At 43.7% G+C, this 27,985-nt stretch overlaps 1 protein-coding gene across 4 annotated transcripts in view; it reads left to right on the forward strand.

Annotated features, from left to right (window-relative positions):
- The first annotated feature begins 13,518 nt into the window (after positions 1 to 13,518).
- PDE8A (phosphodiesterase 8A) overlaps positions 13,519 to 27,985 on the forward strand; it is a 171,981-nt gene continuing 157,514 nt past the window's right edge. For all 4 annotated transcript variants that reach the window (XM_069798344.1, XM_069798340.1, XM_069798341.1 and 1 more), the window contains exon 1: positions 13,519 to 13,541. The gene's annotated coding sequence lies outside the window, so the exon portion shown is untranslated. The remainder of the gene's footprint in view (positions 13,542 to 27,985) is intronic.

The following is a 27,985-nucleotide window of genomic DNA, read 5'->3' on the forward strand; positions in this document are numbered from 1 at the left end:
CTTGATTTGTTGCCCTTCTGAAAATGAGTAAGCATGAAATGTCTACATGGGTATGTGTTTGTAGAATACAGGTGGAAATACAAAATACATGTGGATTTTTTTCCTGTAAAATGTGTAACATCTTAGGTGCTTGTATAACACAGAAAACCCTTCTACTATATTGTTTATATAGTATGTTTCAGTCTTGCACAGAAGTATTACTGGTGGGGGAGAGTAACACTAATAGATGTTTCTTACCAGAATGCGGAGGGAATGTACTAAGTCAGACAATGCAGTGCAGCTTGACAGAAAAGATGTCAGGCATAACATGCTCACATATAAGCCATCTGGCCGTATTTTACCCAGAGCTGGGTAGAACTAAACAGGTTATATGTCAACAATCTAGAATGCTTTAAGATATGCCAGACTGTAAGAGCTAATGAGACAGCTGCCAGCACTTGACCATGTAGAGATGGTCCCTCTTTTCCCTTCAAAATGGAGGCTCTTTAGGCAATGAAAATTCATCTGAGTCTTCCTGTAACCAAGCTTTGCTTTCCAGTATTGACAATGGAGCTGGACGGCTGCATAGAGGAGTACGCACAGAGGGTGACCTTTCCTGTTGTTCTGTGTTGAAATGATGTCTGTGTGTTTGTTCTTGGTATAAGGTATCACAAGGTACAGCTGAAACCATCGAAAACTCTGGCCAAATGTGGATTAGTAGCAGGACACATGCACTCCTGATACCTCCAGGATTAAGGAGACTATATTTTCATATGTTATATGTGACCCCTACTTGACAGGGTCATGGTGCTTTATATGAACATTACAAATGCTCTGACTTCATCTTGGTGTACTCTTATGAAGCAATTGTTGTTTAAGACCATCACAATTTCTTTTTTTTCCCCCCCTCAATGAACATGATTGACCCCCAGTGATGAAAGTGCTGCATGGGCCATGACCTTAAAGTTCCCTTTCTCTGGAGAACATGCTGCTGTCTGCTCTGATGTTATCAGTCATTTCTTTCTTGTTCTTCAGAGCAGTAGGAGAGGAAGGGTTGGTGGGGACATCTACCTGTTTATTCCAATAATGAAGGTCTAGTTCCTTCAAAAATAGGAAGGATAGGCTGGAGATCTTGACATCACAGGGAAACACTCAAGACACATTTAGCTTCAGCATTAGACTAATAGCTTAAGTGCAGTTCCCAACAAATGCTTGAACTCTAAGTTTTTCAGTTACCACCTTTCATATGCTATTCTGAATTATAGTGTTGAATTAAGGCGTGGGTATCCAATGGTGAACATGACTGAAAAATTATAAAGAACTTTGGGTAGTTGTTTATACCCATATGGGAGAAATGCAAAAACTAAATGGCAAAAAATCCAAGAAGGACTGTAATTCACCCTTTGTGTTAAATTAATTTTCTTCAGTTTGAGGGGAAAAATGCTAGAATTCTTTTTTAGCCTTTTCTCTTTTGTATGGATTCTCGCCTCTGTGATTCTCAGGCTCTGTTGCTTGTAGGCTGTTTCTTTCTGGGCACGTGATGCACTTCCATGGAACCATGTACTCTTTGAATCTACTCAACACTTACATATTGTCCTAGGGTTTTAAGAAAGTGTAGTAATTATTACTTTGATGACAAACATGTAAGCTCTAATGCTGGCACGTAGCTGTCTTTACAGCAGGCCTCTGGTTTTTGTTTGGTTTTTTTTTCTTCAGTTCATTTTAGGAAACTGAAATAACTAACCCAACCAAACAAAAGTAATGACTAGGAAGTTTAAGCTTCTAGTTTTACAGAAAGGCAATGATTTTACTATGCTTTCCTGTTTAGACCATGATAAAAAATAGATTTCAAATTTTCTAATGTCATAGTTTAACTTTAGCCTTCTTATTTGTAATACTAATTTGAAGAGCAGCTTCAAGAAATAATATCACTTTTCTTTCATGACCAGGAATTTTGTTGTTTTACTTAGGTGAAGCTAATACACAGATAAGTGGGAATTACTCCCTTTCTGTACCCTTTTGGGCAAACTGAACTGTGTTTAAAAAATCTGGATATAGTATCGAAGGATCAGAATTTTTCTTTTCCATTCATAAAAGAAATTCCATTTAGAAAAAGATATTATTCAGCACCAAATTTAGGTGCCAAAACTCTGGCTTTATAAACATGTCAGCCTTTTCCCAGCTTTTTTTCTTATTCCTTATCAAATGTTCTTTTTTATTCTTAAACTGCGCACACAGTACCAAGTCTTTCAGCCTGGAAACCATCAGTATGCTTCTGAAGTTGTTTGGTTTTTTCTGCCAGTAATAAAAGTTCTTTAACTTAATTCACGGAGGTTTCGACTGGTTTGGGAATAGGCTTGTCTATTAAGTCACCTCTCCTTCAACAAGGAAGGCAAGGGAGTTGTTCTGTATGAGCAGAAGCTTTCTGTTCAATTTCAGTAGTAGTGTCAGAATACAGATTGGAGAGAGGCACTAGCAGAAACGCACTGACATGAAGAAGTGTTACCACCATCATTTTGGGACAGAGGATCTGGTGGTGTGAATATTTCTGAGACCTTCTTAGACCTGACTTCTTCACTGACCTTAAATTGGTCAGTTAGCCAACCTGTTTCCACATCAGTTACAAGGGAACCACACTTAGGTACTCCGTGAAGTATAGTGATGGTTAAACAACAAATGCCTGGAAACTGCTCCAGCCTACAAAAGTGCTAAAGACTATTTGGGAACCCTGTGGGATCCTGTGTATGTCTCCTGCAGCAGAAGACCATGGAGGACAAAGTTTGTACCTCTCCTGGAACTGCAGTATTTTCCCACCAGTGCAGGGAGTACGAGAATTTATTCACGGGTATGTTTACAAATGTCCCTGGGGTGGATATGCATGTCTGTATGACCAAATGTAAAATTACCGTGTCCCACAATTTCTTCTGTCCTATCAGTGTTATTTGGAGAGATGATTGTGCTGCTATAGGAAAGAATTTATGAAGTGCAAAATACAAGGATAAAAAAAGTTCAAAGGTAAATTTTAAAGCTCTAGTGGGCTTTCTTTATAGTGGAAGAACTTGAAAAATGCTGATGAGAAGCAACATTTTCCTCAGTAACCCATTCAAGAGGGAGTGATACAGAGACAGCAAAACCTTTAGAGGAATGATGAAGGGAACATGATATATAATATTGTTATGGCGGATGCTACCACATAACACCGATACATATAATCTTCCAAGTTATTTTTATTCTTGCAGAGAGGGAGGTCAGCCCATGTCACAGTTGGTTTTGGTTAGACAAGACCCTGGAAATAGGAATCTACAGTGAGAAACAGAAGGGCTTGGTTTCTGCTTTGATACCTAATTACAAGCAATTTTTTGAGGCCAAATTACATGTGGGGAACAGGATACTATTGGCTGGAAGAAGCAGGCATGATGGTGTTTGACCACCTCTATTCCGTGCTGCAGTTTATATGTAAATAAAGCAAATTAAATGTGGGCTGGGCTTGAATTCTCCATAATTTGTTTTTCACTGGCTGAGAAGGCCTTAAATACTTATTATTGCTTGGCAGAAGGTCAGCTTCAGCTTTCAAAATAGACAACACCATCAAAAGCAGCAGCAGAAACACAGATCTGACTGGGAGGCCTAAAACCGCATCAGTTAGAGCTCTAAAGAAAGGTGATAAATCAGTTGCCTGATCTACAGAGAGTTTTTCAGGGTGGACTCAGCTCACCTGTAGGGAAGTAGCTAACCGCTCCATGGGCAGGGGAGCTGGGATTTTCCTTCCATTTTGCTCCTGAAACATGGCTGTAGTAAGCTCACTGATTATGAGAAGGCATGTGTATTTGCATAGATGCCTGTAATAAAGATTTTTCATGTCTGTTTTTTAGATAAGATCAAATTCTTAAAGTACCAGCACCAAGCCAGAGAGGATGTGGAAAGAAGGTAAAGTCTTTGAGGCCAGGATAGCCTCTTGCAGTGCATCTGTAGTTCATGGTTGGGAACGCTAAGTGCCGATGTAATATAAAGTGGGGAAGGAGGGCAGTAGGTTTTGCTCTGTTTAGCAGGCAGAAGGGAAAGAATGGTTTTCTCCAGTCGGTTGCTTTGGGCTGTGTCTGTGCTGGCAGAAAATGTTTGTTTCTTGTTTTAGTATCTCCTGAATGTTTCCAGCTTAAAATACTCTCTTTTGGCTCCGTTTTTTTGGCATCCATACGATTAATAACCCAAAGTGCAAAGCTTGGTGGACAGTTCTGCAACTGCTATGTTAATGCTTAAGAAGGGTAGGCTGATGTCCACATGCCTCCATATAAAACTAGTTTTGGTTTTTAGATCAAAAAATGAGGCCCACTGCGGAAGATAAGTTTTTTGCTGGTTTTATGCAGTGCTGGTGGAAATTAGATTGTTGGATCCACAGATATTTCTGCTAGTCAAAGAGGCTGCTATAGTTGAATTCCATGTTCCAGCCTCCCAGACTGGCCAAGGCTCTTTATTCCTGCTAGGGAGAGAACCCAGTGTGTTTAGCTGTGCTGAAACTATCAGGATGCCCCTCAGCTTCTGGCATTTATCACTTCCCAAGAGGGTCTGCCTCTGCTTTCCTTCTGCTAGAGCATTCTCAGAGCTTAATTAAGCAGGCAGGAAATAGCTTTATGATAATGAATGATGTCCCAAGTTAGTGGCTCATTCATTAGTTTATAGCAAACTGTCACGATTTAACTGTTAATGAAATCAGATGTATGAATGAGAAACAGAACCTTCTTAACAGTTTCTTACTGCTACGTTATTTTCATAAGCTTGGTAGAGTGATCAATTGAGCAGCCTCCCCAAAAAGTAGACTTAACAAATCCAATGCATGCTCTGTAACAGTTTACACCATCTCCCTGCTCCCTCTATGTCTTGAAGGACAAGAATGAGGGGGAAGCTATTTGGCTGAGACCAAACATGAAGGTGATTCCAGCTAGTAGGGATAAGCAGGAGGATGAACTGGCAGAGACTAAGGTAACTCCCTCAGGTATGTTGATCTATCTGTTATCTACGTTGATGATAGTTTAGGGACCTGATAGACTTAACTATGCTTCTGCAGGTTCCCATGTAGAAAAAGTGTTGAAATACTATTTCGTGTTTCTGTGTTGACAGCTCATTTGTGTTGTTTCCTGATGTGTAATATACCTGTCCTGCTTTAGAGCAGAGCTATAAAGTAGGATTTTTTTTTTTTTTTTTTTTTTTAAGTTCCAGTGTTTGCCTTTAGGGAGTTTTGGATCTTTGCCTCATCTGTTTGGGGTGTCAGATGCTAAAGTGACAAGCCCAGTGTGACTATAACTGTGGCCTTGCCACATCTGAGGCACTTGGAGAAAGGCAGATTCTGAGAACTGCATGTGAGGCACTCAGAATTATTAGAGCCAAATAATAAAAGCTAGGTCTGTACTTAAAGATAGACAGAAGCACCTTATGGGACTTAATATGATATGCACCCACATCTTGGACAGTATGGCAGAAACAGTATAATGGACATGATCTCTTACCCTAGCCCTGCTACAGCTTTGATGCAGGCATTTCACCATTGCCTGCTACTTCCTTCTGTCTGATTTAGTAGGATCTCGCATCCGTGCTTCCCAGGCACAAAGGATAACACACAGCAGTGTGAGGGGATGAAGGCTGAGTTGTTAATGGCTTTAGACGGGTGCGTATGTGTGTAGCACTTGAGGCAACGTTAATTCCTCCTGGGCTTTCCCTACAGCTGCAGGGAGTCAGGTGGAGAAAGGGTCGTCATTGTGGTTTGATTGCCCTGCAGCTGCTCCATGACTTCAGGAGAGCAATAAGTAAGTGGGGTTTTTTAAGTCATACCTAATCTTCCCCTTCTAAAATACAGTATCTCATTCATCCTGTTTTACATACTCAGTCTTGCCTCCATCTTTTTATTTGATGTTCACCACTGTGGCAGATGAATTTTTAGCTGGTTTATGGACCTGGACTTACGCGCCTGTTTTGTTGTGAGTGACAGTTGTTACTTTCGGGGTTGCATCTCTACGTTATTTGAAATCTGTGGGAGTAGTCTCATTTCTTTTCCACTGGACAATCAAAAAAATAATCTCTGCCTTTGCCCTGCTCTTTATTCCCATCATTTGGGAGATACTGTGCTGTGCTGTAGGTACTGTTAACACAGCACAAGGATCGTAAGTAATCACAGCTCTTTATTCAAACCTTTGTTAGTGCTGGTGGATTTGTCTCCTTAGTCATCTGTGTTTCGTTTTGTCCACAAGATGGTGTTGACATTCTGCCCTTATTGTGAGCTGCGTCAATGAAACCTTCACTGAGGCACATACCCTCAAAAGAGCTCACCATCAGATAACCTTTAGCACTGCCTGCGTGAGACCCTCGAAGGCCAGGCAAGCATTTACAGAGCACGCCTTATCCACACGAAGTAAGGGAGGTGTAGGAAAGGGAGCGCCTTGTTGAAACCCCTTCCCAAAACCACAGTCCTGCAATGAGCTTGAAAACCTATTTGGCAGTTTGCACAGAGATAACGGGGACTAATGCCCACCTGTCAGGCCCTGGTGGCTTCCACTCACGCCAGGGGCTGGCCCCCTTCGACCCGTGGCATGTGATGAGCGCAGGGCTTTCAGCAGTCAGGCCCCTGTATGCCAAATTTTGGCCAGCGTGGAGACCTCGGCGACTGTCTGCTCTAGGACAGCTGAAGTTGCATCCTGGCACCAAATGTCGAATTTTATCTAGGAACTGCTGGCAAATCCCAATGACAGCAGCACTAGAGGGTGCTGCTGTGATGCCAGTAGCTTTCCTCCAGTCTATCCTAAGGGATGTTTTAGAATAATTTTTGTTTATTCATCTTGTTCCTGTTGATGTTTTGATCAAAGTCAGTGAAAACACCTCCAAAGGTTTTTCACCTGTAGGTATCATTTGTTTGATCATACGTAAAGTACTGTTTCTCAGCATCAAAAAGTATGTATCTATACATGTGAAAGCAATTGCTGTGGAGTGCAGCGACACAGTCAGACATTTCCTTAAGGGCTGGCTGTATTGTTTAGGCTTGCGTAGGTTGTCAGAACTTACATGAGGGCCAAATGAGGATTGATCTCTGCCTTTTGAAACATGCCTCACATGGACTGAGCAGCACAAGAAATGTACTGATATAGCCATTAATTTTAAAAGTATGGCCCCAAAGCCATACATTTATAGGGTAATTCCTCATTCTTTTAGCTCCCTCCTTGGGGTTCAGTTATGCCTCCCTCTCTACAGGGAATGAAGACCAAATGTTGGTATTTTATTGAGCTGCGATACAGGTGAGATTTCTGTGGGTCATGTGGTTTATCTCAGCAGTTCCTGTTCCCTCAGATTGCTGTTCAGAATATTTCATTCTGTTAATGAAAATATACTGCTTGCTCTTATAAATGGAAAAGGTATTTGGAAGAACTAGAAGTTAAGATGAACTGGAAGCTATTCACATTACCCTTAAGAAATTACAAGTCATTAGGACAAAATACAATTTACGTTTCTACAGACGCAGCAATCGCTTGTGAATTGCACGTTATTTCTTCTGCAAATTGAAATCTCATCTTGGAAGTACATCAGTGATGTGCTTTTGAACAGCAAATTTAAATTCAAACACAATCTATCCTCTTTACTCTTTTCTCTATATTACTTCTGAGTCAGCAAGGCACTGACCTGCTTGATGTTTATAGAGATGTTGGGTAGGGTTTGGCCCTAGTTAGCTGTAATACTGGACTGTGTTCATGGGAGCTACAGTTCAGTGACCGAGGCTCTGTTACACAGCTTATGTAAAAATTGTGCCAGAACTGTTAGTTTTTTCTGCAATAGACTAGTAAGCAATATGATCACCACCGAGTGTGTGACATCCATGTAGAATAGGAAGTAATAACACTTTTTTTTTCCATATCGTTAAAAGTACCATTACTTAACACTTTGTGATGTCTCTATTTATCTAATACTTAATACATACAAGTATTAGGTTTACTACAGGCATTCCTCTCATGGGGAAAAAAATGGTCATTGCATCCTTCAGTATGGTAGTGGCAACAGTGACTTTTTCTGGGTGTGTGGGCTTGCTGTTCCCAAGAGTCATGAATTTTGAAAATTGAGGAATTGTATACTCCCACCCTTCTTTTCTGGGCAAGAAATTCTGAACCAAATTTCTTCGGTCTTGTGGTAGGCTGGACTTTTCTTGGGATGGCTGACATCAGGAGCTGGTATCTAATGTTGCAAGGTGTTTGTGGTGCCATAGGCAGTTCCTGAAAAGAAGGGTGAAATGGGGGTGGCTGTCTTATTTTAAACAAGGCGAGGAGAAACCTCATTCTTCTGCAAAGCAAAGGCCTGCTAAAAGAGTCTCCTGCAGGAACTTGCTCAATGTAGCTGACGTAGCTTTGTTTTGAAAGGGATAGGTCTCTCCAGCTCCTTCCCCCCAACCCTATTTACAAAGCCCTGTTCCTTGGGAGAACTCAAGGGCTGTCAGAAGGATGGTAAATATAGTCATGAAAGGAGAAAAAAATGAATTGCAAAGACTGAGTTACCTGGCCATGGTGAAAGAGGAAATCAGATGAGATGTGGAGGTAAATAATCTGTCTTCTATGTGTGTGGCTTGTAGTTTAATCACATTGCCATTCTCTTTTCTATAAATCCAGTAATGTGTGGTAAATGGGACACTGGCCAAGAAGAGGCAGGGAAGAGGACTGCAGTGGTTGTCCTTATCAATTGTTAGGCACTGATTTCACAATTGTAGCTCATGTTCTTCATTGTGAAGCTAAGAGACGGGCTGTACTGCACCACTGCTGTCTGCAAACACCAGCATATTCAGATCCTGCCCCCGCTTTTGCTAAAAGATAAGCACAGTATGATGCAAAATGATATTTTTTTCCTAAACAAGAAGAGATCTGTAACGGCCAAACACTCAAGGCATGCCTAGCAAATATCAAAATCTCAACACTTTGCAATGGTGTTCAAGATGCAGTCATTTCTTTGATAACTTCGCTTCTGAGTTCAGCTTGCAAACCTTTTCTAACTGGAGCAAACAGGTTTACTTCACTATACCAAGAGTCTGTGTTTTCTCAGAGCAGCCCTGATCCCTGCCTTGCAGCTTATCTCAGGAAGGAAAAACATGTAAACCTTTGTTTAGTGTTGACTAATAGCGTTAAAGTTACAGCGGGATGTCGATTAACCTGTTCTGACACGTTTGCTTGTGGCAGCAGCTTGTTACTGACAGGCCAGGGCAGCCTCCCTAACTGGCAGCCTTATCAGGGCTCAGGTCAAAGGCCTGTAGGATCTGAGGTCCGAGTTTTATGCTTGCGCCTGCTGTGTGTTTGGCTGAACATCCAGCTCGGTGAGATGTGAACAGTGCCGGGGTGTCACTAACAGCCCAGCACTGCCAGGCTGGGTGCAGCTTGGAATAAACCTGCCCGCAGCCTGAAGTCAAATGTACCATCTCTGTAGCACTGGTAGCTTCCCTCTGGTGTGCCTTCTCACGTGGGTCTTCTTGATGGCATGAGCTCCGCTGGGAGCCATTTGCTCTGCGGGGTATTTGCAGGACCTCTTCTGTCTGCCAGCCCACCTATTTTTGTGAACCTGACATCTCTCCACTGAGTTTGCTTGAAGCTGGCCCTATTGCAAGGAACTTGGGCAGAGCCTGCAAGTAATACGTTGCCAATTTCCTTAGGAAACAAAATGAGAAATAGTTTTTAGCTTTCCCTGCTGGTCCAGAAGAAGTAATGGTCATTTCAGACACGTTCATGATACTTTCTACTTGCCTCTGCATCAGAAATGCAAAGAGTTGTTTTGTCTCTATGGCCTCTTCCATTTAACAGCTCCTTCTGTTCTCCTGCAGAGGTGAGTGTTGCTCCTGCCTGCTTTCTGAGGGAAAGAAAGAAACCGCACCATGCTGTGGGCTCTCCTGAAATAAAAAAGGAAACTGATACCCAGCTGCAATTATAGCTTTCACTTCCTGATCTCCACTCCTGGGCTATACTTCAAAGCCATCTTTAGATGCATCTGCATTTTCCTTTTTCTTTTTCCTCTTCTTTCCTTTCCTGGTGGACTTTCACATCAGGACTGCAGATGTACAAATGGGCTGAAAAGTTTAGTTTCTGTCTTTGTGTAAGGGCTAGATCCTCCAGCAGCAAGTCACCTTCTGATGCAGGGAAGAGCCGTCACCCTTGTTTTACAGGGGAAAACCGCTAAGCTGCAGAGACAAATGTGTCTGGCCTGTAGCTGCCCAAGAAGTTAGTGACTAATCCATGGGGAGAGTCCTGATTTCCTAAATTAGTCTGGAGTAAACCAAGCTGTGGGCTATCCTTCCTGTGATCTGACACAAATCAGAACAGATGTCTGGTTTACACTAAAGGTTGAAGCTGAAAACCTTGTGAGTTTGCTTCTTCACAGCAACCACAGGAAAGTTTCTCTTATGTTATGCTGCATATGGGGAAAGTGTTTCCTTTGATTGCACTGTTTTAAATTAGGAAATGGTCAATTCAAAACCAAGAAACCTGTGAAAATTACTGCCACAGAATGTCATCAAAGCAGAAGACATAGCACAGACACCTACATGGATAATGGGATACAGCTCTTTTGCTTGCTATTTCACACAAGCAAACTTCAGAAAGTTACTTTCGCCTACTCTGGGACATAGCTAATAGGTCACTAAATGGGCGACCTGTAAAGAGAAACCAGAGAAAAAACAAAATGCAAAGCAATTTCATATTTCAGGCAGGCCCCTTGCCTGCTCTCTGAAAATTCAGCAGGCAATTAGCGATCAGAGTTTTTAGCCCAAGAAAGTGAAAGGAATGGTGGAAAAGAGTCCTTGAAGCTGCTGCAATAGAGAGCCCTTGTGAATAATTGGGGCAAAGATAGGTATAGTTCCCCCACCCTGTTCTCTGTCTTCCACCCTGCCTGAGCCTGAGCTGCCTGCCTGCAGGACAGGGAGGGCTGGACAAAGTGCCCCGTGGAGCCTCCCTGCAGCGCCGTGAGGGCTGCAATGGTGAGCCAGGATCAGCTCTGGAGAGACTGTTGCATTCTGCGCTGTGAAAACTCTTTGGCTCTCAGAAAATGACCTGGCCATACGAAACCACGGAAAGTGAGACTTAAACCTGGTGAACATTTGTAGCAGCAGTCTGTGTGTAGCAGAATCTTCCAGCTGGGAAGGGAGTACCTTGGCTGGTTATCCACTGGCTTGGAGAGTGAGTTCGTGTGAGCCTCGATTTATTTCAAAATAGGCAAAACTTCCGCAACTATGCTGCCACAGTGGAATGAGCATGTACCCAGGACCTCGAGAACTGTAGGCTTGTGTTGGCCACTGGGAGAAGGCTGGGATGGTGTTACAATTGTGCCCGCACCCTGCGGGGTAAGTCAGCTTTGCTTTTCCTTGGGCTTGTGTGGGCAAATGATAGGAGGAGTCTATGTGTCAGTAGACAGAGATGCAAGTCTGATGAAGACGTTGAATATCTTCAGTGCACACCAGCTGTTCTTGTGAGAGAGTAGCACTGAGTATTGCTAATCTTGCAGCACAGGTGGGGAAACTGAGGGATGGAGCTTTTGATTTACCTCTCAAAATCACAGAATCAGTGGCAAAGACAGACTAGGTTGCTGGTTTCCAAAGTTGCACTCTTATCCCTTGCTTTGCTGTCTCTCCATAAAAAGACACCTGTGCCCTGATACTTCTTGCCTATTTTGTTTGTCACATTTGACTTTACTTCTTTGAAATAAATATGCAATCAACAATGCATACACCTGGCTCGCCGTTAGACATACACTATTTAGAGTGTTTGAGGGCCTGTAACTATTCATGTCATAGCCTAGATAAACACTTCTAGTTACTGATGATTTTGTAAAATGTAATCTCAAACTCCTTAAAGACCAATTTTAATTAAACTGCTGAGAAATATCTCATGAAATCCAATTTGATTAATGAAAAGATAAGTACATAGTCAAGCATGTGATCTTGAACAAATCACTTATGCACTTTGTGCTTCAGTGGCAGAAAGAGGTCTAAAAATCAGATCCCTGTACCCCTAATTTTGAATGATGCTGCCAATATGAATGTTTGATTAAAATATGTTATATTTTGACAGAATTAACTTTAATCTTTCTGCACAGTTGCCACAAAAAAACCCCAAACAAGTTGTCTCCTGCCATATAGATATTTATGAAGAATTCTTCAGCAAGAAAGGTCGCATATTAGAGAGAGGAAAAAGTGGCCTTACTTTTCCAGAGTAGCCAGTGACCCTGGACTCCTCTGTTTTGGGGATTCTTAAAGAGAGGCCTTTCCCGAGCGGGCCAAGTGGCTGCACTGAAAATGAAGCCATGTGTGTCTTTAAATAGATGCCAGAGATCACAGTCAGTTTCGAAATTTTAGGGCACCAGCTATCCGCAGTGGCACTGCCTGATACGCAGTGTAAACAGAACAAAGAAGATCGATCTTTTGTTACCTGCTTTTATTTATATTTATTGTAGCCCCTCTTTATAAGACATACGGCGTTTGGAGAGAAATGTCACTTTCTCAATTGAGCGTGCTCCTTTAGGTATGTGGTTGCTCCACACCCTGAGAAAAATAATCCATTTGCTTGAGAAAGCTCCCTTAGGCAGCCTTATGGCATAGCCTGATTTTTACGGACCCTGGCAGGGAGCCGAGGGCTATTTTGTGAATTCGTCCCTATTTCATGCAGACTTTTGAGAGTGGAACTTTTTTAAGCTGAGCACGTGGCTGGTGGAAGTCTTGCTGGCACCTGGATGGGAGCTCATGGTCTCTGCTGCAGGGGACCCCGCAGGGGCTACCCAGCCAGCCGGCTGGGGCACACGGGTCTGCTCACCCTTAGGGAGACGTGCTGAGGGGTTTGACCCCAACAGGGTTTGCAGACAGGGCTTTGTGGTTTTGTACGTGGCCCACGCATGCCTGCTGAGAGCTTTGCGTCGATCAAAATGAATGTATCTCAGCTCACAACAGTCAGCCCCCTGCCATCTTCTCGGGGTTTCTTTCATCTAATAAAAGTATTTATCTACCCGAGCAATCAGTTGAATGTAAGTCGGCTTTATTACTGCCGTGACGTGGAATGGCTGGTTGCTGGGTGACCTTGCTTCTGGTTTTATGGCCTAGGCCCGCTCTGGCAGCAGAGAGGTGTGGCCACGCGCTGCACTCCGTTGTCAGCCTACTCCTGAGATGATCAGAGGTTCGGTCTCAGCCCTTCTGTAGCGCCCAGGAAGCCATAAACGTTGGCCATTTGTTATGTGAAAACCTGGATCCAGCAAGGAAGGTCTGAGGGAGACAAATGCCTGACAAGAGGAGCTATGAAGGCTTAAAGGAAAGGCCAAGCTCTGTGAAATCCAGCGAGGAACCGGGATCTGCAACCTTGGATTAGACCAGTGACCGTAAAACTGACGTGTGGCTTACTGCAGGGCTTTCGCAAACTGGGATACTGGAGCCTGCGTGGTTTGGTTTGGTTTTGCCCGGAGGGTGATTTAATGTTTTTCATTGGCAACCAAAGTTCTGCAACTAATCAGACATGGAAGAAAATGAAGGAGCAGATATTTTGGAAACCAGCCCTCTCTCTAATGGTCCTTGGTGCAAGGTGAGGACTTTTTTTCTTCCCCCCAATTACAGAAAATATTATCTCTTTCTGCTGTTTAGAAGTGACTTCAGTAAACCACTGCCCTTGGACCAGACTGAACACAACCTCTGCATCAGCCTTGGTAACAGAAATTCCTTAGAGTGAGGTTGTGCTAAACATTAGAAATAGAAATGAAATGGTAACGTGTGTGGTTAAGCAACTGTCATCCACCTCACTGGAAGTTTCAAATATCTGACTAACTACAGGTTTCTGTGCTGTGGAAACTACCAAAATAGTTTTCCTAGGTGCTTAGAAAATCCAGAAACTTCTTACAATTTTAGCAAAGCCACTGCTTTAAGATTTGCAGGTCAAACGTGTTTAGTAAAACCGCAGCAAGCATAGGGTAAGATAAGCATTAACTTGGGCAAACAAATTGACAATTTAACTGCATGGAACTCAATGTCCAGCAGCAAACTCCTCATATTCTCCCAGAGCTCGCTCGAGAGCATTTAACCTTCCTGATGGGTCAGCGGTGCTTCTTGTCAAATGCCGAACAGTGACGTTCGGAGATTGTTTTCTGTTTGCTTGTGTTTGTAATTTGATCTCGTGTAACAATATTGTCCTCAGCTCACATATAACCACAGGGGTAACTCTGACATCCTGTCTGAAAAAAAACCTTGTTGTTTCCTGTGTTTGAAATTTGAAAGATTTCCAATTTGGACAGGTTAGCATGTTTATGTTAATCTCATCCTGTTACATGAAATTAAATTATTAGTATTTTGGGAGCTGGGTATTCTACCTCCATTTTGGTTTCCCCCAAAATACTGGGGGGTTTTGCTTCACAGATTTTGGAGGGGACTGGTGGAAGTTTTGCTAGTGCCTGTGCTGAGGCCAGGATTTCAGTCCAGACATTTGTGCTTTGGAGAAAGAGTCTCTGGAAGATCATGTCAGGAATGTGCCAGTTTAGATTTTAGCTCAGAATGGCCTTTTCTTGATAGGAGTTACTGGAAATTAAGACAGAGAACTTAGGAAACTGGCAATCTGCAAAATATCTGAGTGTTTGCTACTCAGAAATGTGTGGATTTAATGAAAATATGTTTGGTTTCAAGAGCTGATCAAGCGAAAGAAACACAATCACCTTGTCCTGTTGGAACATCTGCTCGGCATTGATCACTTGGTGCACCTCCCATGGTACTGCCCAGACAGTCATTCTCGCTAGTGCTTAGGGTCCTTCATTGGAGTATCTCCAACAAAAATATGCATCGCTGTTGCATTTGCTGTTTGCTATTTTTATTTTCTTGTTTACAAAGTTGGATGTCCACTTAAAAGGCAGAAGCAAGCAACACTCCAAAAAAGAAAAAAAAAAGGTCGAAACAATGAGAGCAGTTTGTAAACACTGAGGCTGAAAATTATTCACTCCAAATATTTGGCAAGTGGGCAACAATAACAAAATACGTTCACAGAACTCTAGACCAGTTTGCAATCAAAACGTCTGTGTTTTCATAGTATAGATTATTCATCTCAGATCCTGATTTCTGTGGAGGCAGAGAGTTAGAAACTGATTTCTGGAGTGTGCAATTGTACCTCTTGCTCAGTCAAATTTTTCTACATCTGCAAGTGTACCTTGTTTCAAGGATATTGGCACTTTTTTTAGACACTGAGATTTGAGTTCATGGGAACCTGTGCAGGATGCATGGTTGTGGCAGGAGAGAATATATTGAATAATAATATGCACTCTCTCATGGCTTAAAAGTTCACAGAATAGGTGAAGTTTTACGTACTACTGTTTCATGGCTCATAGAATATTATTTCCCTTCTGTAAACCTGGGATTTTCTAGATTTCCCTTCAAAAACTGGGAAAAACTCCCCCCCCACCCCCCCCGGAAAAAACCTAGAGAATTTTTTCAACCATGTATTAGTTATATTGATTGCAGTCTTAGAAATTTTACTTCAATGTGATAGCGCATTTTTCTCAGTAAGTATTGAGAAATAGTATTGAGAATAGCTCGTTAACCAGCCATTCAGCAACTGCCTTTGCATTTTTTCAAGTGCAAATTTGTGTTTGCAAACAACTTTGTGTGCATCCTATTGTGGGTACAAATGTTACTCATTAGAGCTGCTTTGTCGGCATCCCAAAATGTGGCAATTGAAGATCCAGCTACAAATATTTGTGTTTGTGTTCCCTATCTTAGTGTTTAGTTTAAGAGGGTTCAATCTTGTTTCAAGATGCAAGAGAAAGTATGTTGATGTTCTTTTATTTATGTTATAAAATCATAAAATATTGTCATTTTCTGTAATTAGGCTGGGGAGCGCCTGTGCTGTGACTCAGCACGGAGACGTGCAGGCGGGCTGGCTCGCACCAGTGCCAGCAGGGCCTTGCTTTCATAGAATTTTAAATGCACTTGTAGGTTTTTAAATAAAAAGAAGCTGGTTAGTTATTAACTTGCAGAAATATCTGATTTTAGAGAACAGAAGATTACAAAACAAACTGGATTTCCACCAGCTCCTGAAGGGCAAACAGTACACTGCATCTGGGGGGAGAGAGAGTTTGCTCCTTGTGTTTCCCTGCAGTGTGTTTGTGTTGAAGCTTTTTCACTCTCATAGTACTTGATGTAAATGTTAATTAGCACTCCGGGGGAAATGTGTTAACAAATGTACCTTTGACACAGGTCCACAGCTATGCTTTGCTCTGTAGCTGCAGGCTGGAAAGATTAGCTGGCAAAGTAGCTTGTGCTGCTTTTGAGGAAACTCTTCAAACCGAGTACAGCGGAGCTTGCTGAACGCTTCCACTTTGCTGCTCTGCTGCAGCTCAGGCTGCGCTTGCTGCTCTGCGGAAGAGGTTCCAGGTAAAATGTGAGCACTCCTAAGAAATAAGCGCAGACTCCTAGAAAAGGAATACTTCTAGCCATTAGCAGGCTGCAAATAAGTCTGCCTGGGCTATGGCTTTCATGTGATGAGGAAAAAACAATGGCGGCTTAGCACAAACTTTGTGGCAGAAATGATTCCTCCTCCTCCCCTAGTGCTGATCTTGATTAGCAATAAATATGGGTGGTAAAGTCATTACTGTAAGCTGTTAGAGTAGAAAGGTAACAGTAATGCATTCATAAACGCATTCACCTCATCACTGCACTTCTTTCCCTTTCCATAGACAGCAGGTCAGAGATTCAGAAGTGGAAATCATTTGGAGGGTGGGATTTTTCAGCAGTGTTCAAGCCTGCCTTAACTCGGGTTAACTTATAGATATTGTGGTGGTGTCTGGCCAGGTTAATTCCTGAACCTGCCATGACTTCTGTGAAAACATATGCAGAGCCGTTTTTCAAGATTTGGCTTGTTCAGCTGTTCACTGCTGTGCAGTATGAAATCTTGATTTCTCCCTGATGAGGGATAGCTCGTATTTAAGACGCAGTGAGAAGAGTCCAAGGTTACGAACAGCTCTCTGGAAATGAGGTCGGTAATTTCAGCCCAGCCCTCGAGATCCTGGTCTGGGGTTTTTACCAGCAATGGCAAACCCTGCTGGGGGAGAGTCCCTGTGTCTGCGGGAGCGAAGGGCAGCACTGCTGCTGGGAGTCCTCCCCTTCCCTGGAGCAGGATGGCGTGTGAAGGATGCTGGTGTTACAACATGGCTCTTAATCAGCCGGTCTGACCCTGTACCCCCTCGTGTTGCCCTCAGTGGGTATTTGCAAGAAGCCTACCTTATACTTTTTTCCTTCATGTAAAATTACTTCTTGCTGGGTTTTATGGTCCTGTGGGGTTTCAAGCCCATGAGCTGACTGTTGCTGGTGAGGGGCCATCGGCCTCTGTTTCAGAGCTGACTTTGAGGTTTTCAGAGACTTCAGCGAGGAGGAGGGTGGGCAGAATGTGGATTAGCACGTGTCTGAGTGGTGGGTGGCCCACAGGGCACGGCGTGGGTCCCCCGGGCAAGCCTGACTCCTAAGTCAGCCGTGGAGAGGCACCACTGCTTACTGCTCACCGTATCTGCAGGTTACAGGTGTGACCCAGGCTGTGCAGAGTGTACGCGGGCTGCCTGTCTCAACAGTACCTTCAGCCTGGCCGTGCCCGTCGGCTGTGGTCTGGGACAGTTCTGGGACGGTTTTCTGGCAGAGGGAGTTCACGTGAGCACTCTTATTTTGAAGTGCAGGTGAAAGAAACGCCAATCTTCTCCACAGTGGGAGATCTCCTCGCTTTGAATTGCTGCTAGATAAATGTGGCCTTGACTCGGTAAAATATGTCCAAAACTACTGGATGGAAGCCCTCTGGCACAGTAATGCACGAGGACACTGCTGCTCAGGAGGAGAGTTTTATTGTGTTTCATACTGCTCCCTTCCTTGCCTCTGCAGGGAGCCCCATCTGAGCAAACAGCCCCCCAGCCGCGATCGCACAGAGCTGCCCAAACCTACCGTGCGGTGAGGCACCGAGCGGGGATGGGGAACCTGCAAAGGCACCCACCACCCCACGGCACGCAGGCGTCCGAGCCTGCCCGGGAGCGTGCCGCTGTTCCGTTGACTCCGTCAGCCCCTCTGTCTGCATGGCTGGATTTTGGCCTCGTCCTATCAGCCTACGAAGTGGTGACAGAGGTCAGACCTGAGCTACTACACTGGTTGGTGTCGTGGATGTGTTAAATCACTTTATGAAGAGTGATGGGCTGGGTTAGGGTCTGGCCCCGCTCCTGCTGAAAAATTCAATGCGGGGGCTGCTGGGTGCTGGGTTGACTGCCTGCAAGCACTGGTACCCGGCATGCTACCTCCGACACAAGTTTTTTCTAAGGCACCAGGGCCCAAGATCCCTGCTCAGGCCCATTTCTGCCTAAAGCCAAGTGTTTTCACCCAGGGAAGGTGCGCGGTAGGGCTGTGCGGGGGAGCACAGAGAGACACCTCCCTGCCTTGCAGGCTGTGGCACGAGGGGTCTCTGCCTGTCCTCAGCCTGCCTCTGGCCCTGGGAGGAGATGGCACATGGCACCTCCAAGGTCAGGCTGGGGGGAGGTCATTACCTAGCAGACTGCTTGCTTCTGTGTCCCATGGCGGTGACAAAAGAAAGAAGTAATTTTTATTAAACCGACTCTTCTTTAAACAGCCCCCCCTCCCCGATTGCAATTAGTCTTCTCAGCTGTTATATATCTGCTGTTGGTTTCTATATTCATAAATTCTTGTCTGCCAAATTTTAGCGAAAATAGATACACCAGTCAGCAATTGTCCAAGATCAGGTAAAATTGAAACTTTAAGGACAACAGTTCCATCCACAGGGTTACTGTCTGTCTCACTGGCTTTGATTTTGGTAAGTACTCTGACTCCTCAGCACCCAGCCTGGGGTTAAAATTCAGCTCAAGTCAAGCGCAAAACTCTCTCGGGTTTTGATAACTTGTTTGCTAACTCAGCAATAATCCGGTTCTCATATTCAAATGAACTGATCACTCAACAGGAACTGGACTTCTGCCTTGTTGAACGATGAATGTTGCTTTAGTTGCTTAAAAGGAAAACATACAAGAAATGCAGAATTCTTGTTGACCCAACAACTGAAAGAAACATCACAACATTCCCTAAATCAGCAGATGGCAATTTTCAAAACAAAATCTGAGCAGCAGCCAGAAGCTTATAAGGCAGGACATGATACTATGGCCAAACCAAGACCTTGAATCTTTGCTGCCTAAACTGTGGGGATGAGCTGGGAGCTCTGTCTGGTGACGTTAGCTTGTGTCTCAGAAGGGCTGCTTGTGCATGAACCTACCTGCTTCGCAGTCAGGAAATTTAATTATTGCTTCCACAGTAGCCCTCACAGACTACCCTCTGCATGAAATATGCATTCATACGTGATATGTCCCATAATTTTTTTCTGTTTCCGCATATGGAGTTAAGGTTAATGTTCCATACACTGTGGACAAATAGTAGTTGCCATGGGTACCATAGCCTTGAATTTCCCGTCTCCTGAGTGATTAAATTCCCCACCTTAATTTTACTTTATTTGTTTATTTCTGTAACTCCTTATTTCCTTGGTTCGCTCTCCTCGAGAGGGCCAAGCAGGACATATCACAGGCTACTTGTATCTTCGCAGGCTTCTGCATTCTGCACACTAGTTTCAGGGAAAATTGATGGTGTTTTTTCACAAGGTGTTTCAAGCAGCAGGAAATACGCCAGAGTGACACCCAGCACCCCAGAGGCTACGTGAGCCCTGAGCTCTGCAGTGGATACCCCAGCTTCTTAAAGCCTCTGCTACTGGAGACCCCACAGCCTTGCTGGGCAGCCTTGCTCTGACACTTTTATAGCTTTAGCATTAGAGTGTTTCTTCCTACCACGCTGTCTCTGTGCTGTGTGAACCCACTTCCCCTTGTCCTGTCTGCAGGAGATACGGAGAACAACTTTATCTGTTCTCCTCTGCAGGAGCCCAACGCTGATGACAGCCAGAACGAGCGGTCAGCCTGCCTGCTGCGATTCACATGGAGAATCTCAGGAGGCATCTGATGGGGTTTGAGAGTTTTCATCTCAGGTCCTACAATAAGAAAAGGGCTACATTTTTCTGATGGGATTTGGGGGCCTTTGCAACACTGCTAGCTGCTCTCGCAGTGCCTTACAAACTGTCCAGGTGTTTAGATTTATTCCATAATCGTAGCCCTCCAGAGAATGGCATAAAATAATATTGAAATGGAAACCACAAGCTATAAAAACATAGCCCTAGTTGGTAAGTAAAATGAATAAGTAGCTGTTAAATGCAAAATGAAAAGGCATAAAAGGACAGTGGGAGCTTTTGCTGTTTAATCTGAAGTGTTCTATAAATAAAGCTAGGTTGCTACATATTGACAAAATTGGTCACCCCTAATTTAAGGCATGTCATAGGCAGCGGAAAAAGTGTCCCATAGACCTGACTAATGTGGATAGAAATAGAGAGCAATTTGGAAAAGTAATGATATAATGCCAGCCTTGTGACTGCAGACCCCGCAAGCTGGACGTCAGTACCGTCAGCTGAATAGCGCTTTCCTCCAACAACCATTTATGGTGATTGAGGTCGATTAACTGACACTGTTTACTTTGAAGTCATGATAATTAAAGCTAGAGTGTCATATGCATTGTAATTAACATGCTCCTCTGCACCTAATTCATTCTGACAGTATAGATTGATGATGGTAAATGACCAACAAGGATTTATCATGAGATGATTCTTCGTTCTACAGGCTGCCTCACACAATTACAGGAAGCGATTGTTAAGTTTAGGCTATTGTCCTGGTGTAATCATGCCTGTTCATTCTTAGCTTTGTTTTGCAGTAAAACCTATCCGAGGGCTTCATAAAGACTCAGTTACAGTCCCTAAGAGGCTGAGCCACACTCGTAAATGGGGGAGAGAGTGGCACGGGCTGGTGATACTGCTCTGATTTTTCAGTATCCCAGTGCTTGTAGTCCCTGCTGATATCAGTAGGAGCTGGGACTGATCGGTATTTCTGCAAATCAGATGCTTTTGCAAATGTAATTCTGTTGGGAGGTTAGGCAACGGGGTTGGCTATGCAGTGAGGTGCCTACCTGGGGCTGGGCAGCCGTGTTTGGTACCAGTGCTCTTCCCTCATGGCAGTGCTGGGGTCTTCTCCTTTGGTGCCTTGGGGAGGAAGGATCTTTTTCTCTGAAGCATGCTACAGGGCCACGGTAATTCGGCAGTCCTGTCTGCTAAGAACTGGTGTGCATCTAAGCAATAGCTTCAAGAGTGGTCAGTATTTTGAATGACCAAAACACACTATATAAAGGAGACACCCCTTCGAAATGAAGGTACCGAGTTCCCTGCAAGCTTAGAGCCTCAGGGGGTTTCACAAGCCCAGCTTGCAAAACCTTGACTTTCAAGCCAAGCTGGTCATGGCTGGGGGACAACACCATGTCACGCTAAGCAGAAAGTCATGAAAAATTACATAAATTAAGTGAAATTTTCTAAAGCATATAAGGCACTCCATCTCTGGTTACTTCTTGCAAAAAGTAGTTTCATCATTGCCTTTTCTTATAATAGCTTCCTTGTGTACACAAGGACTTAACCTGGCTTATTTAAACCACATCAAGTATTGCTGCAAGAATACCTGATTAACAAGATGATCAAAGTCTGCTGTTCCACGTGTCAATCAATAGGAATTAATATGCAGGAGCCTAGTCTAAAAACGGGAGATTATAATGGAGATTTGCTTTTCTTTATCCTGAAGCGTTGCTGTGTGAGTGAACAAGCACTGATATGATGAGGCGAGCTTTACTGCCTCCCCTCCCTAAGGCTGGCATTTTTCTCACTCCTTGCCTGTTCCCCCATTTGTACCAATGCTGACCTCCCTCCTAGGTGTGGTGAAGCTCCTTTGTGTTTGCAGCAGAGGTCTGAGATTATTTTTGTAAAAGAAGTGGAACAGTGGTATTGCGCAAATGCATGGCAGTGGTATTTTACCAGCAGCAGGTGTCTGACTGTGATGGGGGTTTGACATTTTCCCCTGATGCACGCACAAGCCCTGTGCAGAGAATCACACTGCATACCAATTGCCATAGCTTGTAGCAGGTACTGATCGCAGGCTTAACCGTTTATTCCTTAAAATAAATAGGGCACATGGAGGATTTGAGTTGACCACTTAGTCAAGTGAAAGCAGTTTTCCAGATACCTCTTCTCAGGGCACACAGCCAGACCCTGGCTTGCTTTTCTTTGTAGACTAGATGGGCCAGAAGGCAACTAGTGATCATAGCCTCAGAGTTGAATGGGCTAATTCCTACATGACTATAATAAGGACCCTTGGCAGAATGCACAGCAAAACAGCTTCTCTCTAGTGGCACACTAACATTCTGCAGTGCCAGGAACAGCTTGGTTTGAGTACAGAAGGCGACTTTGTGGGCTCTGTTGCCCCCTCTGCACACTTGCTTTTCCTTTTTGTTCCTGACAGTAGCAAAAAGAAGGTGAGGAGAGTGGGATGATGGAGTTAAGGGGAAAACAAAACCTGCAACAACCAACCAAAAACAAAAAAGAATTTGGGATTTTGAAATTTACTTTTTTTTAATTGACAGGATGGGCATTTTCTTAATAAGGGTAATAGAAGCCTTAATAATAATAATAATTTTTCTTCAGAAGAAGTTTGCTGGATGGAAACATTCTGACCAGCTCTGTCAGAGACTGAAATACTAAGAGGAGCCAGAGGTTTAGCTGGTAACTCCAAGACCCTTAGTATTAAGACAGGTAAATGGTCCCCTGGGCCCTGCCTACCTTGGCAAGAGCTGTTTTCATAGTGGAGCAGGTCTACTGTGCATTGTGGGGTCACCCCGCCGGGGTCCCAGGCACAACTAGAGGGGCTGTGTGCTAGTGAACGTGCCTGGGACATAGGTAGGCACGTGGCATGGAGAGGATGCCTGGCCGCCACGAAGCCTGCAGGCGCTCGGACGCCGCTTCCCTCTGCCCTCGGGATGTTCCTGGGGTGCCCCTCCAACCTCCTGTCAGTCCCACCAACATCTGCAGCACCTTTTGCCGTGCTGGCCACGAGCGTGCGGTTGGCCGAAGCTGTCATCCACCCCAAATGGACTCGAGTCGGTCTCTGGTGTAGGTGATCTGCCAGTGTCATGTACTCCCACGCCAGCCCAAGCACAAGCTTAACTGGAAGTGTTTTTAGTGTTTATAGGAAAATACTGCTCTGCTTTGCCCGTACAGCCCCGGGGACGCTAGCTTGATCCTGGTAGCTGCTGGTTGTGCAACGGTGCTCCCTGTGCTGCTTCCCTCTGCTCTCTAACCACATAGTTTCTCTTCCAACAGTAACCACACAGGATGGGTAAATAGACCAGAGGAAACAAGAAAGGTGGGGAAAGAATGAAAAAGTAGAAACACTTTTTTATTTTTTTCTTTCTTCCTTCTTCTTCCCCCTTGGAACAAAATCTATTGGGAAATGGGTGTATCTGAACTGTCCCTCCTTCCCCAACCTCAGAGAGACAGTGACGAGGTGGTTTTGGAGGGGAGGAGCGTGTGGATGAAAGAGGAGGTCTCTGGGGCACCATGGTCATGGAAACGCACAGAGTTGGCGTTAGTGTTTGTTATTGTTGGCTGCAGAGACGCCTGCTCTGCACCTTCAGCCCTGAAGAAACTGGGGTACATCTGAAAGGGTTTATCATCTTTGCAGTTTTTCCCCTGTGAATAAGAAAACAGGGCTTGGGAGCAGAGCTGGATGAATGGTGAGTTTTTTGGTTTGCTCTCTGACTCGTCCCCCTCAAATTTGAAAAATAAACATAGGTGTAATGAAACTAAAAGCAGAGGTTCCTCTGGAAAAAATTGAGGGGGTTTAGGAGAAAAATAATGAAATTTTGCAAAATGTTTTTATTCAGTTCCAAACAGAATGCCTGGCATTGCTTTATAAGCTGTTTATTTTTGTCCCCTTTCATTTTGGAAAAGAAAAAATCAAACCCAAACCATTTCATTTAGAAAATACCAAAGCAAAACATTTCACAGAATCATAGAATAGTTGAGGTTGGAAGGGACCTCTGGAGATCATCTAGTCCAACCCCTCTGCTCAAAGCATGTTTGAATATTCTATACATTTATGTTTTGATGTTTTGTCTGTGTTCACAATAATTTCCCAAATTTGGCTTGAATTTCCAAATCGATCTGGTCCCCCACAAATTGTATTTTGGGGGTCAACTTAATACTTACTTATTTTCTATTTTCTTAGGCTTCTGTTTGGGATATTTATGTCCTCTCTGCCAGGCTGGCAATGTACACTGTCTTTGGACTCCATATACACAGTGTTTCCCAGATGTCATGGATTTCACATAGGTCCTCTTTTCTTCTTCCATATAGCTTTATATAGCCACAAGTGTCTGACTTTATATTTGCTTATTACAGCACACTTCTTACTTGTGACTTAAAAAGACATGGACATTCATGGAAGCAAAACATCAGTACTGGTTATGAAAAGTAGTAATATACTGTCTGGTTGGCTTCCTACCTATGTCCATACATCTCAGAATGCTGATCCATGTCTGCCAATGATTTACTAAAAGGACAAAGTAGTATCTGTCATTTATCCACTAACTTTTTTTGCCAGGTTTAAAAAAAGAAAAGAGAAAGGGGGAAAAAAAAAAAAAAAAAAAGAGGGACTGATGGCACATAAAGAGCAGCTGATGCCCCAGAAACGTGAATGACTAAGATGCCTCAGACCTGGATATGCCCAAAAGTTTACACAAAGCCTAAAAAAAAGGTTGCATTGGGAAAGTCATTTATTGGTGCCCACAACAGTGTCACCCATGTGCCCTGTGGGATTTGACACCTGAGTTCCTACTAGTTGGGGGTGGCTGCCCTGTCTGAGCTGCCATTTTGGCAGAGATTTTTAATGGCAATTGGTGTGATTTGGACACTGGCTGGAGCAATAAAATTGGTTTTGTCACTTTTGTAGTCCAGGTGCTGTGGGCAGGACTGAGGGACTGTCTTCCACGTCTAATATGCTAAGTACACTAATGGAAAGCTCAGGTAAAGGAAACCTCCACGCTTGCTTCCAGTACAGCATTAAACTTGTCCACTCTTTATGAAATGGAAAGGCAATAATGGCTCTGTCAGAAAATGCAACTCAGCCCCTCTATTTTTTTTATTTTCTTCTATCAAGGATTTTAGTTTCCTTTTCTGCCTTTTCTTATTGTAAATCATAAAGCCAGGCTAAAACTCAGGGGTTCCTTTGCAAAACTATTCCTTCATGCTTTCAGCTGGAGCAATTTTCCAACATTGATATGAGCTCACAAAATGTTAGTCTGACTCTACATAAGATTTTCCAGAGTTGGCTGAAGGTTTTGGCTTAGTTCTAGAATAAACTGTTTCGGAAATCTTTCTGGAGTAGATTCTGGATAACCTGGCACCATTTAAAGGATTAAAAAGTCACGCATAAGTTGCCCTTTCAAAATACTCAAGGCTTTTAAATTTCTCACCCCAGAAAATATCTTTCTTTTCATCAAACATCAGCTGTTTCCAATTGCTTTATTCTATTTTGGTCACCTATTCTCTTTTTTCCTTCCCACGCATGACTAAATATCTCCTTTAAATCAGCTTGAAGCAATTCGTTTTTCCATTCATCCATTCAGTTGTGCTGGTTTCTTTCGTTGTTGGAATGCTACATGAATGTCATACATTGAAGGAGCAATATCATCTGTGCCGTCCTGAGTGCGGGAGCACTTGGCGCCAGTTCTGCAGTTTAATACGTGAAAAACACAAAGACAGCTGCCAGTTTCTGCATGTTTTAACTGGTTTATTTTCTGCAGCTCTGAGCAGAAATGCTGGGGCCATGGCAGCCTCACACAACAGCATGATGCCCAGGTCTGTGGTCTCATGGTGAGCATGGCAGCTCCTGAACCGGTGGGACTAATTCTGTCTCAGCTCAGCACTAAGCTCAAGCAAACTGGTCCTTTTGAGAGTCAGGCACACCAAGCCTAGGAGCCAGGCCACACTGCTCCAGCTGTGCTGCTTGTGAGTTATTCCTGAGCCATCTCTGTGCAGCGCTTGGCTGCCGGTTTGGATGTGCTGGCTTGCTCAAAGTGATGGCACAGGCTCTGCGCTGTGCATTCTTGCCTGGTGTGGATGTGGCATAAGAAATCGGTTACGTTACTTTACATGTAGGGGAACTGGATCCCTTGTTAAAAGTGCAGTGAGGTGCAGGTGCCAGCCTTTCTTATAAGATGTGTCTGCGCAAGTCCTGCATCGAGCTTCAGTGACCAAAGAAGTGTTGCTGCTTCTCAGTCCTGCCAGCTCTGTAGCACCTAAATGCCATCTTGCATTTGCCTTGATTTGTATAGCTGATGAGCATGCATGCTGGTCTTCAGTAACCTTGGTTTGTTGCCCTCAAATTAGAATGAAATTTCTCCGACCTTTGATCTGTTGTATAATATACAAACACCCACCAGATTTCTGATCGATGTGTATACGACACATGCATTTTCTTTCCAGCTGACAAACACAGAAGCTGAAATTATCCAGAAGAAAAAATATCAAGGCCAAACATAGGAAAGGGTTTGGGGTTTGGGGGGGTTTCTTCTTTTCGTGAAGAAAAGAATATGCTGGACACAGATTTGACAAAGTGAATGATCCAGGTTTTCATGGCAATTGCCTCCTAGCTCTAGCTGTCATAGTCACGGCTGATCTAAGCTACACTGTATGCTGCAAGGGAAGGAGTTGGGTTCAGGCCTGCCAGAAAGCCCCAAGCTCTAAACCTTTCTGTCCAGAGTGGGATACGTAAAGCTACATTTCCCCAGGATTGCTGCCAAATGACTAATCTTGGACACTTTCAGGCATTCCAGCATGTCTGGTTAGTGGTTACTCTAGCCATCCTATCGTGTTTTTGGGAACCAAATGTTTTGCACGCTAAAGCAAGGTGCATATTATACAAAGGGTGCCTATAATGGATTTAGGTAGAGTTAGTAGCCAGCACACCGTGGCTTTACATCAAAGATAACCATATGAAGAGGGAGCACTGTGTATATACTCAAAGTCTGAGACGCAGGGGAATCAGACCCCATTCTACATAGTTTACTTAGGAGTCATGGGCAGAGGAGGATAGGAGAGAGGGATTTTTAAACACTGAGCAAATTAATTAGTTCATTAACTTCTGTTTTCATTTCCATGTAAGTGACAACTACCTGTTATGCTCAGAGGTGAGCTAATGAGACAGTGCTCTGCAGTAAGCCACTGCTCAGACAAGCATCACACTATTTACAGTAAAAAAGAGCTCGTGTTTTCTATGAAGAGATCCCAAGCTCATAGACTATTCTGTTCCATAACCTTGCTTGTTCCAATTTACTAATGAACTCCCTAAAACTGGACTAACTGTGGTGATTCCTTCATTGCATGGTTCACAGAGCTGTCTCAGGGCAAACTCCAATGGGCATTCAAGCATCATCTCATACGATTTTCCTTTTTGTTTAAGGTACAACATATATTTAAAAAACCGATAATGTGTCCAGACACTGATCATCTACTGTACGTAGCTTGAATGTTTTCCTGTAGCCAGCACATCTGCCAGAGACTACTCCTGGTTCACGTGAATGCTTTTGGGGTTTCACTATACTTTTTACTTCAATGATAAATTATTCTGGTTTCTAAAGGTTAATCGTAAGAAGAGACGTCCTGTCCAGATAGTATGGTTTCCTTTTAATTGTCTTTTTGGATCTAGCTTTGTTCTTATACTATGGGATAATGGGCCAAAGGCGGCACCGTGCAGGCTGTGTTGATGAGAGTTGAATCGCACTACAAAATTTTCCTTCTGATCCTTCTTTTTCTTCTAAACTCTTCTGCCTCCTTTCTCCCCTTATATGGAAGCCCTTTGCCTTGTATCTCCTGTTTGGCATTGGTACTTGATAGGCTGGATCAGGTCACAGTACTCGCTTGTCTGACAGACAGCATGGATATCCAAGAGGATGAGCTGACCTCCACCGCAGCCGCAGTTACATGAGGAGGCAGCCATGCACCAGTGAAATCAGGTTCCCAGCCCCAGCTAATACACAGCGTTGTCCTGTCTT

The sequence above is a fragment of the Haliaeetus albicilla genome, chromosome 12 (genome assembly GCF_947461875.1).
Source record: "Haliaeetus albicilla chromosome 12, bHalAlb1.1, whole genome shotgun sequence".
NCBI lineage: Eukaryota > Metazoa > Chordata > Aves > Accipitriformes > Accipitridae > Haliaeetus > Haliaeetus albicilla.